This window comes from Myxocyprinus asiaticus, chromosome 1, assembly GCF_019703515.2.
Source record: "Myxocyprinus asiaticus isolate MX2 ecotype Aquarium Trade chromosome 1, UBuf_Myxa_2, whole genome shotgun sequence".
NCBI classification, from domain to species: Eukaryota; Metazoa; Chordata; class Actinopteri; order Cypriniformes; family Catostomidae; genus Myxocyprinus; species Myxocyprinus asiaticus.
In genome coordinates, this window is record NC_059344.1 from 9,352,474 (window position 1) to 9,364,926 (window position 12,453).

The window sequence follows — 12,453 nt, forward strand, 5'->3', positions numbered from 1 at the left end:
GAGTGTACAGACTCAATGAGTGTCAGATGTTGGGAAGTTGGAACATTGGTCCTGTTAACAGGGCAGCCGGCGGAGCAGGTTCAGTGGCGGCAGCTTCTGCAATGCTATCGTCCAGTGACCGCTGGATGGGACTCACTATGACATGTGGAAAAAGTATGGTTTTGGGTTCCTCTGTGTTTTCCTCTGGAGAGAAGAGATGGGAAAGAGCATCCGCTTTGAAGTTCTTGGCCCCTGGACGATAGGAAATGGTGAAGTCAAAGCATGTGAAGAAGAGGGCCCATCGTGCCTGGCGAGGATTGAGTCGATGAGCTTCCCGAAGATACTCTAGGTTTCTGTGGTCAGTTAGCACCAGAAAAGGATGACGGGCTCCCTTCAGCCAATGCCGATACTCTTCCAGGGCTAGCTTAATAGCCAAAAGTTCCCGGTTTACGATGTCGTAATTCTGCTCTGCAGGGGTGAGTTTTTTGGAGAAGTAGGCACATGGATGGAGTTTTGATGGTTTCCCCTGCTGCTGAGATAGGACGGCTCCTACGCCATTAGTGGAAGCATCTACCTCCACCAAAAAAGGTTTGTTTGGGTCTGTATGGATTAGGAGTGGAGCTGTGGAAGACATTCTTGAGATGTTGAAGGGCGTAAGAAGCCTCGGGGGTCCAGGATAGAGACTTGGACTTTGACTTGAGGAGGGAAGTTAACGAAGCAGTGATGGAGCTGTAGTTCCTAATAAACTGATGGTAGAAGTTGGCAAATCCTAAAAAATGCTGGAGTTCCTTGATGGTGGAAGGAGTGGGCCAGGATTGCACAGCTTCTACCTTCTCCTTGTCCATCTGAATACCTTCAGGGCTGATGTTGTAGCCAAGGAACTGGAGTGACGTCTGAAGGAATGAAAATGTTTCTGCCTTGAGGAAGAGATGGAATTTCCTCAGCCTTTCCAACAAAAGTGCGACATGTTGATGGTGGTCAGACTCGTTCCGGGAGTACACCAGAATGTCATCAGTGTAGATCAGGATGAACCGATTGAGGTACTCCTGGAAGACCTCATTCATGAACTCCTGGAACACAGAAGGGGCGTTAACCAGGCCATATGGCATCACCCGGTATTCGTAGTGGCCTGTAGGTGTCACAAAGGTGGTCTTCCATTCGTCTCCCTTCCAGATCCGAATGAGGTTGTATGCACTGCGAAGGTCCAGCTTGGTGAAGATAGTGGCTCCTCTCAACAGTTCCAAGGCTGCCGGGATGAGGGGAAGCGGATAGCGGAACTTGACAGTAATCTTGTTGAGGGAGCGATAATCTGTGCAGGGCTGCAGGCCTCCATCCTTCTTTGCCACAAAGAAAAAGCTTGAAGCAGCAGGGGATGTGAATGGCTGGATGTAGCCCTGATTGAGGGCCTCCTCAATATACTCCTCCATGGCCTTTTGCTCTGGGATGGAAAGGGGATATATCTTACCACGGGGCACTGGCTCCCCAGGTAGGAGGTCTATTGCACAGTCCCATGATCTATGAGGAGGTATTTGAGAGGCTCGTTGGGGACAGAAGACATCCTGAAAGTTGGAGTAGCATGGTGGTATCACCACAGAAGTTTGACTAGTTTGGCTTTCAATGGAGGTGGTATTGAGATGGAGGAGGAGATTTTTTGATTGAAGCCATGGGTCTTGGAGTAGGACGATTGGGGAAGCAGGAAGGAAAACATTGGGGCCCCCACCTCAGGATGTTTCTGGTGGACCAGGAGATAATGGGAGAATGTTGAATGAGCCAGGGACGTCCTAATATGATTTTCGGCTGTAGAGTTCTCCAGAACTAGTAGAATGATTTCTTTGTAATGCAAACATCCGATTTGAAGTTTGACAGGACCAACACAGTGACGATGACTCCTCTGCCCAGAGGTTTGCTGATTATGGAGTGAATCTTGAAGTTGGACTCACAGGGTCTCTTTTGGAGCTGGAGCTGGCGGCAGAGCACGCCAGAGACGAAGTTGCTGGCTGACCAAGAGTCGAGGAGAGTGGACACTGTAAGTGACAGACCAGAGGCAGTAAGCATCACACTAGTTAATAATGATGAATAACTGACATTAGGAGTGTTAACGTGACTCACCAGTGGGCGTGGGGGACGAATGGGACACGCCGAGGTGACGTGTCCCCCTCCACCACAATACAAGCATAATCACTGGGTCAGCCGCCATTGGCGCTCTGTCGAGGACAGCCGAAAGGCATCCACTTGCATAGGTTCACTGTCTGGTTCTGGAGAGCAGACAGAAAGCTGTTGGTGTGGAACAGGTGGAGGCTGCAGGGTGGGTAGTTCGTTCAGGCAGGCTTTCATTCTGTTGGCCACACGGATGGAGAGTTGGATGAAACACTCTAGCCCCATTGAATTGTCATAAGAGGAGAGATGCAGCCGCAGCCTCGATTCGAATCCCTGACGGTAGCTTGTGAGAAGAGCAGGCTCATTCCATCTGCTGGAAGCAGCTATAGTACAAAATTTGAGAGCATAGTCATTAATTGAACTTCTACCTTGACGGAGATTATAAAGTTGTTCGCTGATAGATGAATCTCCCGCAGGGCATCCAAAACTACCTTGAAGTGTTTAATGAAGCTCTCAAGCGACTGAGTGACTGGACTGTTTTGTTCCCAGAGAGATTGAGCCCACTGCAATGCTCTTCCTGCAAGCAGAGATAATAACTAAAACGTTAGCCCGCTCAGCGGGGAAGCGATGCGGCTGCATCTCTAGGGCGAGAGAACATTGGAGAAGAAAGCTGCTGCAGTCCTCCATCGATCCTAAGTATGGCGCTGGATTGACCACGGGACTGGCAGTATAGACCAGTGCAGAAGAAGCAGAGGGAGTGCTGGTTGTGATCGGTGGTGCAGCAGGGTTAACCGGAGAGGTAAGTGCACGGCGGAGAGCGTCAACCAGCTCCTGAAATGGATCCGGTGGTGTTATACTTGCTGGGTTTATGATTTTGGCAGGTCTGGTCTTCTGTAACGGAGGCCCAGACTCGAAGATGATGTTTGAACCCGAAGGCAGGTATTTATTAAACACACAGTTTCAATAAACAGGTGAGTATCAATCAGAAGATGTTGAACAGTAAATGATGAGCAGTACACTGATAACTGTCTGTATTCATATAGGAAGCCACACTCACAAACATCAGACGGGGACTCGAGGAGAGGAGAAACAGGGGAAACAGATAGTTGGAAATGTTGGAGAGGAACCTTGGAGAAATCGTTGGATATCGCTGGAGTGGAACTTTGAAGACTTCGCTGGAGAATAGGTAAGTAGCAGGTAAGTGAGTCTGTATTCCATGGGAGACCAGACATCGACTGAGGAGTGAGTGTGGCTTATGTAGGGGGCTGATTAGCGTGGTGATGAGACAGGTGCAGGTGATTAGTATTCAGGAGAGAGGGAAGGCTGTGTGTGTGTGGCGAGAGAGCCTGGTGAATCCGTGACAGTAGCCTAATAAGCCTACATTTCTTTTAATGTAATAACATATATAAAAAAAAACTATTATTACGTTTTGTGCTCATAATGTTATGTTGAGAGAAAATTATTATATTGTAATCATTGTTTCACCAATACATTATGTGCAGCTATGAAATTATGAACTGTGATTACATTATAAGTGTGTTCATAATGTAATAAATGTATCATACAGTTATTACATTATGTGCAGTTATTACATTATGCGTTGCTACAATTCTTTGTGACATCATCAGATATAAATAAAAAATCTCTGTCGTCTTTTGCCCTTGCTACATTATATAGATCCTGGAGAATTGGCTACTTATAGACCAATTTCAAATCTCATATTTATGTCGATATACTAGAAAAGGTAGTGTCCTCCCAATTATGTTCATTTCTACAGAGAAATGGTATATATGAACAATTTCAGTCAGGATTTAAGCTCCATCACAGTACAGAAATTGCACTAATCAGAGTTACAAATGACTTGCTCTTATCATCTGATCATGGTTGCATTTCTCTCCAAGTGCTTTTAGATCTTAGTACTGCGTTCGACACCATAGATCATGACATTCTCTTGGGATAGGCTTGACAATTATGTTGGCATTTGTGGACTGGCATTAGCATGGTTTAAATAAAAAACAATTAAGTATTTATCAGTTAAAAAAGTTTGTTTAAAATTCTTTTAATTACTCAGAAAGCTTTGAATGATTTAGCTCCACAGTACTTAAGTGACCTTCCATCGTGCTATAATCCATCACTACAATCATAAAATTCTGGCCTGTTATTAATACAGAGAATATTAAAATACACAAAAAGAGGGAGATCATTTTCTTATTTGGCTCCTAAACTATTGAATATTCTTCCTATCAGTGTTCGGGACTCAGACACACTCTCTCAGTTTAAGTCTAGACTAAAGACTCATCTATTCAGCCAGGCATACATCTAATTTGTCCATCAACTCATAGTTATGCTGCTTTAGTTAGGTCTGTCGGAACTGGAAACACTTCTCTTATTCTATAACCCTACTGTAATGTGAATGGCATCTATGCTAATATAATTCTATTTGTTTTCCTGTCTCAAACTCAGGACATATATCCCGAGTTTACTGGAGCCTGCCAGATCCAGCTCCTGTCCTGCCTGATGTTCGACTCCCACTGCTACGTGTCGCTGAGTAAAGGCGACTAACTGCAGCTTGTGCTGTCCAGACTTCACTTCAGTCTACTACGTTGGACTTCACAGAGGATGAAGTGATGTCAACTCCAAGACATGGGATATGGTGTGACACCTGTATGTTTTTTGTTTATTTTTTAAACTGCGGTACACAGTAAACATCTCTTTTCTGCACACAAACTTTCTCCTTTGGATAATAAATACATCACTACGACACACACCCTTCACAGTAGGCTTTGCCTTTTGTTCACAATGACATGTTCTGGAAAATGAACCTGGTGTTACGGTTCAACTGTTTTTCATGTTAATTGGTGACCATCTTCCGTTTTACACCAGATGTGAACAACCGGCAGCAGATTAGTTGATTCCGAAAATCATGCTCCTGACTCAATATTTTTCTCTCCATTAAATGCAAACTTACTAAATGTTACTGGCATCACTGTACAGATTAAAATACGTGTTATTATTAGATTGAACTGTTGAAGTACGCAAGATAAAAAAAAACACCAAGGCAGGAGTTTCAAACTCCGTAATCAATAATACAACCAGCGCAACACTACTGTGCATTATCAATTTGAGCCAATAGATGGCATGAATAGTCAGGTGCATATATTCAAATGTATGTGTGTGTTCGGTGTGAATTATCCAGCAATGTGTTTTAACTTGTTAAAGTCTGCGGACTGCTGGTGGGTCCGTGGAGAGGTGCTATACGGCAGGCTGTTTTATCACTTAAAACACTCCCCGGATGCTTAAGTTAGGCATATGTGGTATCATTTGAAAGCTTAGAATCTGAACTTTTCAGAGTCACTTTTGCATTTAGTTACATAAAACATCATAAGGCCTGAAACATTTGTGTCACAGATTGGCCCCACCTAGAGGTTACGTTGTAGAAATGTTAAAATGAATATCAAAGTATTTCACATAGTACTTAAATAGAAAAGTCATATATCAAAATGAAAGCACTTATTCTCAGGAAGGTGACTGTACAGTTTATTTTGTTGCCATAATACCGCAGTTTGAATTATTTTTAAAACTATCACAGTGAAATTGTATTTCAGTAAGGCATAAAATGCAAATGTCTTTTTTTCTGTGCTGACCACTGATCTGTAAGACCCAAATAGTGTCGCACTTTATATCAAATCTTACCTTGGGTTGTTAGCTTTAAAATTAGTTAAATAAATTACTTGTTTGTTAGCTTGCTTGGGTGAATAATCCAATGTTGTGGCAAAAAAAAAAAAAAATAAAAAAAAAAAAAATTAGAACATTATGAAGTCTGGTAGAAAAAGTATGAGAAACAAATCATCAGCAAAATAGGTTTACATCTATAGAAGATGAAATTGTACACATCATTTTAAAGCTGGAATTCTCTGCTTTCCAATGACACCTAGATTGGGCTTCTAGACAACAGAAGGCAAGATATTAAACAATACAGTATGGAAGCTCTCAGCACTTCAAAAAAATACTTGTGGTCTGTGGGTGAGGGCTAAAATGCATTAGAGCACCACCTACATTTTAGATCAGTATAATGTGAAAAATTCTAGTACTTGCTGCCATCCACTGGAATAAAATAAGACTCTTTGCTTGAACACAGAGAACACAAACTTGAAATGGCATGATCTTAAACCTTAGACATAAAAAAAAAAAAAAAAAAGATTTACCCCACCCCCCAAACAAAATAAATAAATTGTATCATTAAATTGTAAACATATACAATTATTTATTATTGCATTCGTTTCTTAAAATATAGGGTGTTATCTGTAAAATGAGACAATTTTTATAAAATTAGTCCACTATGTGTGAACAAGCAGCTTTTAAATTTGTGTGAAAAATTCCAGACAGCAGCCTAAAAACCTGCAGAGTATACCTATCTTATATTATCAATTCCCTTGTTTTACTGCAACTTCTGTCTTACCTTAAACCTCAATGCTGACCATTCACATTCTCTGCTATAAACTACCATACACCACAATACGCCACACAAAGCTGTGTGGGAAAAGGACATTTATAGGCTTTGTCAATTACCCAAATAATTAATAAAATAGGGAGCATGTGCATATTATTTGGACAGAATAACACTATTAGCCAATCAGTTAATGTGAAACACACCATGGGCACATTGCTTGATGAGCACACTGCTCACTCTGAATGAAGAAGCTTGATATAAAAACAAAGAAACCAACACCAAGGTGTTTTTGATTGCCTTAATTTGAGCAAGACCGTTTTGATGGGATTGTCATCTGTCATTGACATCTTTTGAAGTTTGTACAAATATCGTCTGCAGTCTGGTACAAATGGTTACACTATTAGATACATTGACATGCATACAAACATAACAAACTATGTCATCAAATGTTAAAAATGACTGTGTAATGTTGGATACTTGTTTTTCTGATCTTATGATGTTGATCTACATAATGTCACTATTTAGACCTAAGCCTAATGAGCATGTCCGCACTAATAATAAACAAACTTCATTCAATTACTGATTGATTTTATGATGTCGCATAATATTTGGATTTCGACAAGACAATGACGCTCATATTTCATATTATGTCATAATCGGAAAAGATCATCATATTGTGAACGTGAGGCACAGTTATTAGTGAAGGCATTCATATTCTCTCACTCATGATGAATCCTGTTAAAGTGATGGAACTGGAAATTATTCTTATCCATGGCACATATCTGGCTGGGTCCTCAAAACTGGACAGGTTTATAATAAAAAGAAGAGCTGAGAATTATATTGTCATGGGTAAGGTTTAAAGGGATAGTTTACCCAAAAATGAGAGATCTGTCATTATCTTCTTACTCATGATGTTCTAAACCTGTATTATGCCTTCTAATTTATTTTGCATCATATCAGATGGCCAGCATCACTATAAATTTCAGAGGTGTAGACGAGAAGAGTGTCTGGCCAAAGTGGTTACCTCTCCAGAGGAGGCCAATGCTGTGTCTGTTAACCTCCACACCAATGATCAGGGGGGTCATTGTGGCATGGAGAAGACTTGTGATGCCATCAGCTCCAGATTCTACTGGCCTGGCATGTGAAAAGATATCTGCATATGGGCGAGTTGGGATTTCATTCCAAGCTGCTTATTCATGTCTCATTATTTCAAATGACAACATAGGACAATCACAGAAATGTCCCTAATAGGGCACGTCATATCTTTTAGATAGCCCAATGCCCTGAATGCCAGGCCAGAAGGTGTACATTGAAAGAGAAGAAGTCCTATATCCCAATAGAGGCGAGTTAATACCAAATGAAGACAAGGTTCCCAACCTAAAAGCCCTTTTTTTTTTTTTTTCAGATCATGGATCTAGAGATCATACCATGCCTAACTGAGAAGGGTCACCAATACATTTGTGTGATAATCGACTACTTCACCAAGTGTACAGAGGCCTATCCTTTGAAGACAAAAAACGCAGAGGAGGTTTCGGAGTGAATTTTAGATTTTTTTCTATAAATTTGGCACACCTAAAAGGCTTTTGACAGACCAAGGCAAAGAGTTTGTCAATAAGGTGAAGCCTCGTCATCAATCAGTTGCCTTACCTTAGTGGTTTTGAGTTGTGGTCATTATTGTAATTTTGCATTATACATTATTTCAAGATACATTTTGACCTTTGTGAGAGGTTGGGGATAGAAAGTCGTTTATGTTCACCATACCACCCACAAACAAATGGCCTCGTGGAGAAAATGAATGGGACAATCCAAAGGTATTGTCTATAATTCTGCACTGCCTTGTTAATAGCTGCATTACTTTAGCAGGCATGGTAACAAAGATCAAATTCTTGAACTTCCAGAGTTCTAATGAAGTTGGTGGGATCCAAGGCGGACACCTGGGACACTCAATTGAAGGCAACTCTTATTGCGCTTTGCACCTAAAAGCAATTGAGTTTGGTCGAGAGGCAAGATATCCTTCAGAGGTTCCTAATGCCTATGAGGTGGGTCTTCTGCTTGTTTAAATATAGTCTGGTTTGAAGGTATACTGATTGAAATTTGCTCCATCTTGCACTGTTGTTGTAACTGATTTGGTGTGTTTTCATCTCAGGTAAAAGATGACCAGGCTGAGAGAATTGTTGCATTAGAGTCCTTATCCACTGGCCTTCAAAACCTATCAAAAGTGCATGATGCGGTCCTGGAGAATATAGAAAAGGTCAGTGGAAAAGTGTGGAAGAGAAAGGCTCAAAGGGGGCAAGAGGACAAATTTGAAATGGGGGACAAGTTATTGTCTAAAAATTTAAACCAGGAACATAGAAAGGGATGAAAAATGGAATGTGCCTTGCTGGGGCCTTTCACCATTGTTAAGATAGAGGGAAAAACTGTTGACTTGATTTACGACAAAGGCCACACAAAACGTGGGCCACTTAACACTATATATAGACCCAGAGCCCTGGGTGCCTCATTAATGGCCTTGCACAGATGAGACCCCAGGTACAATGCTCAGGCGCCCTCCTGCAAGCCCTCTCGCATCCCCATGCATGACTCCCCCGCACCCTCCTGAAAGCCCTCTCTCATCCACAGGCGTGACTCCCCTGCACCCCCCTGCAAGCCCTCTCCATCCACAGGCACGACTATCCCGCACTCTCCTGTAAGCCCTCTCACATCCACAGGCATGACTCCTCTGCGCCCTCCTGCAAGCCCTCTCGCAAACACAGACACAATTCCCCTGCACCCTCCTGCAAGCCCTCTCACATCCACAGGATTGACTACCCTGCACCCTCCTGCAAGCTTTCTCACATCCACAGGCACTATTTTCCGTGCCCTCCTGCAAGCCCTCTCACTTCCACAGGCATGACTCTCCTACACCTTCAAGTAGGCCCAACATCTGCGGCGAACAATGCTACCCCCAATCCTCTGCTGCCCTCCAATCCTCTGAACAAGGCAAAGTTAAAAACTCCTCCTTGCTCCATACAATCCCCACCTGTTCAGCTTTCTGATGCTTCAGAAAGATGCATGTAGACATTGTTGGTATTACTGATGTTCCATTTCATTTGATTCTCCATTTTCATTTTCCTTATAGTGGCACAGGCTATCTGGGCTGGAAAAAAACAGGGGGATTTGTAGAGCAAGATAGGGCCATACAAAATATTTTCAGAGAATATAAAGGATCATCTTGGACCTGGAAAGAGTTGGAAAGTGAGGTATGCTACTGGGTATCCTTGTTTGCAAATTATTTGTGTTCTCTGAATAGAACTGTATTATTACTATTATTATTATTATTCATATGCTGATGTTTTTATAGATAATAAATGCCTTCTTGGTGAGGCAGTAGAGCACAGACACCAGAAGGGGTTATGTCATAGACTCTTTCACAATGACTTCCATATGACAAGAGAACCACAAAGGCATGAGAAAGGTAAGCATCCTTCACTGCTTTATTGATCATGTAGAAAGTAAGGGTCTATTGCTTGTGACAATCACCATATGGCATTCTTGCAGTTGGATCCAATGGATTACAACATCTTAATTGCAGCCAAGTATGAAAACCACCACTGGACACTCATTGTAAGTGGCAATGGACTCAATTAATTCAATGGTTAATTTCATTCTCAGAAGACCTGTCAGAGCTCTGTAGGGCTGTGGTGATCTACACACAAACAGTTGGTAAGTTAAAGTGAGACTGGGGATGTATCCATATTTACAGTGCATCCAGAAAGTATTCACAGCGCATCACTTTTTCCACATTTTGTTATGTTACAGCCTTATTCCAAAATGGATTAAATTCAATATTTTCCTCAAAATTCTACAAACAATACCCCATAATGACAATGTGAAAGAAGTTTGTTTGAAATCTTTGCAAATATATTTAAAATAAAAAACGAAAAAAGAAAAAAAAATCACATGTACATAAGTATTCACAGCCTTTGCCATGACACTCAAAATTGAGCTCCTGTTTCCACTGATCATCCTTGAGATGTTTTTACAACTTGACTGGAGTCCACTTGTGGTAAATTCAGTTGACTGGACATGATTTGGAAAGGCACACACCTGTCTATATAAGGTCCCACAGTTGTTGGGCCTCATGTATTCAGATAGAAGACAAAGGCAGGCCTAACAGTCATAAAAAACATTCCTCAAGCCCCCTCCTTCTAAGTCATAAATCTTACTGATAAAATCGCGCCAAAATCAAACAAAGGGAGTCCTAAACAGACTACAGATCCATGAAGCCTTGCCCACTAAAGGATCGAGCACTCAACTCCTATTGGATGAGGCACACAACAGAACGTCCCTCGAACATGACATCATCCGGATTTCAAATAATTCTGAAATGCTTCCAAAGTGGCTTCCGGCGACTTCGTTCACCGAATACGGACGTAGCTTTTTGCTGCTCTCCGGTGTAACCTCGTGGCATAAGGAAGTAATGTCCGACTTGAAACTGTAGCCATACAATCTCCATCTCGCTGGACGAGTTGAGATTACTCTGTGTTCAACCAAACACTCTAACGGATCCGAAGGAGACCGCCGAGCAATTCGCATCTTCATCCGTTGGCCTACAGAAGTGAAGAGATTAAAGATTTCTCTTCCATCTTCAATCAAGTCGACATTTCTGAGTTCTCCGCCAGCCCGCCGAGAATCAACAGCCGTACCGCCCTCTGAGAATCAACAGCCGTACCGGCCGCCGACAGCGCGAGGAAACGGCTCTCGTCATCGCACGAGCCTCAAGAAACCGGGTCAGAGTTAAAGGACGGAGGAAAACACATTCTACCTGTGTCCTCATGCGATTCAAGTAAGAGGTTACGTCTGGGCAGAGATAGAATATTATAGCGTGTTATTCTTGTGTTTCAAGGTTTTTGCTTGTACAGTTTACGGACCGCCATGTCCGCTCATTATTAATACTCAGGGTATTAATTATCACGATTTTGTTTTGCTGTATTGTGGTCCAACCAGATTGGACTGTTGTGCATTTTCGTCATCGCGGGTGAGACAGCAACTGAGTTCATCCATTAAACTTTATCTCCAGCTATCACGAAATCAGCTTTCGTGCTGTCACTTAATAATCTCTCTCTCTCTCTCTCTCTCACTAACCACACTGACACACACACACTGATACACACACATCTTATGTGTTATAGGATTCTTTTTATTTCCATATCTAATCATATCACTGTTTAGTTTGTAGTTGTAAGTCGGAAGTTTATTGACTGCATTGTATTAATTATTAATTGATATTACTGCATAAATAAACTTTGTTTATATTACAAAGAGATGTGTTTTGGTTTGTTTTGCATACGCCTGTGTCGTGCTGACGGGATGTCAGTGCTCGGATTCAAACCTTCATTCATTGTTTTTTTTATTCGAAAATCGATATTCTTCGGATGTCGATTTTCCTAAGAAAACAATCTAATATTGAGACTGTTTTAATATTCGGTTATTAGTCCCTGATTTCAGGGTGGTGCCCCGTCAATGTTAATCCTTATTAATATTCTATTGATTTTTGATAATTGATAATTATCTTTGATTTAATTAGAATGATCAATAAGCTAGTGTTAATTTTAATGTTTCATCGATGTTAACAATTGATAAGTGTTGATTTTAAAGGATTAAAAAAAAAGCTAACATTGATTCTCATCAATGTTCTATTGATTTTAATAATTAATAATTATCTTTGATAATTATTAATTATTGCTAATAACCAAACTTGCTCCTAAACGTAGCACACTACATTTACTGCAGTCCTATATGAGGTTTTAATGAGTTAGATCCAATTAATTAATTTAAATATTGATTAATAACTACAGAAATAATTATTAATTATTTCTGATAGTAACACTGATCTAAACAACCAGTAAAGCCCTACACAGTTAACAGTGCATGTTAGAGCACAAACC